Raw genomic sequence first — 3445 nt, forward strand, 5'->3', positions numbered from 1 at the left:
AAAACCTAAAATGCAAAAATAGCGAGTTGAAAATGCTTGTTGTCATAGAGGAAGAAGATGATCTTTCGTGTGGCACGGGGAGGGGCTTTGCGTCTGTGTGAGTGGCACGGGGAGGGGCTTATTGTGAGTGGCAAAGGGAGGGGCTTGTTGTGAGGGGCACAGGGAGGGGCTTGTTGTGAGGGGCTTGTTGTGAGTGGCACAGGGAGGGGCTTGTTGTGAGGGGCTTGTTGTGAGTGGCACAGGGAGGGGCTTGTTGTGAGGGGCTTGTTGTGAGTGGCACAGGGAGGGGCTTGTTGTGAGTGGCAAAGGGAGGGGCTTGTTGTGAGTGGCAGGGGGAGGGGCTTGGTGTCTGCGAAGAGACCAAAAAGACAAACACTCATTAAAAACGGAAGCAGTGAAAGCATAATTTTCAATTTAAGTTAAGAATATAAAATTGAATTTTTAACATTAATTTCCAATGGTATTGTACTTCATCTGGTAAAATCTGCTGTATGTGTCCAAAAACATGGTGTGATTTATTTATTTTGATGATCTACCAGAAATGAACACCCGGTTTGCCCTGCCTTCTATCCTGTAAATGGCTAACGGAGCACCACATTAGCCCGTTACAATCTGATAGCTAAAGTCCGCTTACACTCATCGCTGCTCAACTCCATCGTAAGTCGTAGAGTTGAGTTTAAGGCCTTTGCAGACTGTACGTCGGATTCAGTCTTTTACGATTATCACGTCACACTGTGCGATGTTAATTCAAACCTATCAACCTGGTTAAACGGTACTATTATATTATTCGGACTAATTGTGTGCATACTCGGTGCCGGCCGCGTTCCTATTGGTCAGTCACCGGGATCGGCCGCGTTCCTATTGGTCAGTCACCGGGATCGGCCGCGTTCCTATTGGTCAGTCACCGGGATCGGCTCGTAACACCAGACACTGCCAGAACTTAGTCGGAGCCTACGACTGCATTCAGCATGTGATACCAAAACAATACGACTGCACGTAGTGGTACTTAAATCGGCAGACCTAGACCCTGTCACACTGAACGAGCCAAGACGTCCAACAGTCGTTTACGACCTAAGAATTTGCCCACAACGTGGAAACGTCTGAGACGGCTAAATCGTGACATAAGACAGCTAAAATGGTACAGTCTGTAGAGGGCTTAATGCCAGGCATATACAACACGATTTCGCCATGTTTTTGCCGTCCCAGACTAATTTTAATGATCGGGGTGAAATCCTATGAACGTGGGCTAGGATCATTACGTCGAGAATCGCACCAATGATGGCTGTTCTGTTCTCCAGACCCCTGTCGGATGTCCTGATAATTTTCTGACATGTCCTAAATTTTGGTTGTGCATTTTATAGTATGAGCAGTGCTACGACGTGATTGGGCAAGGAATGCTGCCAACAGACGTTGAGCATTCAGCATGTGAGACCAAAACAACGGGTGATTCGATTATGCTGAGACTGGGGCACCAGGCCTATGCCTGTCATATCTGGATAAAACGGGGAGGGAGGCGAGCCCTTCTCAAATGGAACAGTAATCTGCACTGCTCTGTCATTTTGTCAACAAGGCAGCATGGTGCATCATCCACTCCCGAGTGGCGCAGTGGTCTAAGGCACTGCATCGCAGTGCTAAACTGTGCCACTAGAGATCCTGGTTCGAATCCAGGCTCTGTCGTAGCCGGTCGCGACCGGGAGACACATGGGGCGGCGCGCACAATTGGCCCAGCGTCGTCCAGGGTAGGGGAGGGATTTGGCCGGCAGGGGATGTAGCTCAGTTGGTAGAGCATGGCGTTTGCAACGCCAGGGTTGTGGGTTCGATAAAATAATAATGTATGCACTAACTGTAAGTCGCTCTGGATAAGAGCGTCTGCTAAATGACTAAAATGTAAATGTAAATGTAATAAACATACATCTCTTTTCCATAAAATAAATGTTTGCATTTTCTAATTCGTTTTCATTGCGAAGGCAGATAAAGCGTTTTTTTTTTTTTTTTTATCAAAAGCAATGCCTTCTGCAAGACAGAACACCGAATCCTTGGTACAGAATCCTTGGAAAAACCTCCACTCACCCGGGGCAACAGGCCATGCAAAACGAACCATTATTACATCTGCGTTACATGACAGAAATCTAAAAGATAATTTAATATCATATTAAATCAATATTCTGCGCCTCTGACTTTTTTTGATGTTTCTGCACATAATAATGTGCACACTAATACAACATTTGTTTTCCTTCGACAACCAAGAAACGCAGGCAGGATCAACTAGGGAATCAAAGTGTAATGTGAGGATGGACTGAATGAAAGATTTGTGACAAGGACATGGGGAAATGTGACCAGTTGTTAAGATTTTAGAAGTCGTGTAGTGTTTGCCCAGCATAAGTCAGCTAAGGCAAAGAACGGCCTACTGTTACAGTTGTTGGATATTTAGCATCCAAATATTGTTCATAGTTCATTTCGTTATCAGTGGCTAGTCCCGTATAGCTCAGTTGGTAGAGCATGGCGCTTGCAACGCCAGGGTTGTGGGTTTGATTCCCACGGGGGGCCAGTATGAAAAATGAATGCACTCACTAACTGTAAGTCGCTCTGGATAAGAGTGTCTGCTAAATGACTAAAATCTCAAATGTAGCACGTTTATATAACGTTAATTCTGGGCTGGCTAGTCATTCCAACCATTCTGCCGTTTATTATCTAGCTAGCTTGCTAGTTACCTAGCTGGGCCGTTGGTAACATAACACACCCGAGCTAGCTAGTTATCTTGCTAGCTATCCAGTTATTTCAAATCATTAGTAACCCGAATATGAAGTTAGCGTTCGTCTACGGCTAGCAAGCTAACGTTAGCTAGCTACGTTCGTTAGCATGATCAGACTCATACATAGAACAAAGAGACGCCTCTCTCTCTGTCTTGTCAGAAACACTTACCTTTACACCGGAGACACTTCATATAGCTATTTCTTCTAGCATAAAGGAAGGAGTTGTTTGGGCTAATATTACTAACAATCATGTGGGTCAAAGCAAGCGATAGACCACTCCGACTAGCCAAACTGAATAGTGCGAGATGTTTTTTTCTTCTCCAAAACATATAAATAAAATATGTTGAAATAACACTAGGCCTCTTCCTGCCTGACCGGAAACACGTGATCCGGATATGTAGCTACGTCATTGTGTGGTTATGAGAGATGAAATGATCATCTTATTCATAAGAAATACAAATACATGTCAATTTGTAACATATACAAAATGGAAGAATGAGAAAATTGAGGACAATGCATGGGTTGCTGTTATGTTCATTGTATACTTATCTTTGCTATTTATAAAGGAGGGCTGTTTTACAAAGCAGGAACGTTTTTTTAACAATTGTTTTTGTTGTTTAACTTTTTATATTCATTAATTAAATCAATAGGGAGAATTCACAAATTAACTCGCAATAGCTGTTTTTTTTTTC

General features: G+C 43.7%; 1 protein-coding gene across 3 annotated transcripts in view; it reads right to left on the reverse strand.

The window, feature by feature from the left end:
• The window catches only part of LOC311118543 (uncharacterized protein), a 45763-nt gene extending 42660 nt beyond the window's left edge, over positions 1-3103 (reverse strand). For 2 of the 3 annotated variants that reach the window (XM_084193336.1, XM_084193334.1), the window contains exon 1: positions 2923-3103. The gene's annotated coding sequence lies outside the window, so the exon portion shown is untranslated. The remainder of the gene's footprint in view (positions 1-2922) is intronic. The other variant, XM_084193335.1, reaches the window with a different exon arrangement.
• Positions 3104-3445: the final 342 nt, after the last annotated feature.

This window comes from Coregonus lavaretus, assembly GCF_964263955.1.
Source record: "Coregonus lavaretus genome assembly, contig: HAP1_SCAFFOLD_236, whole genome shotgun sequence".
NCBI classification, from domain to species: Eukaryota; Metazoa; Chordata; class Actinopteri; order Salmoniformes; family Salmonidae; genus Coregonus; species Coregonus lavaretus.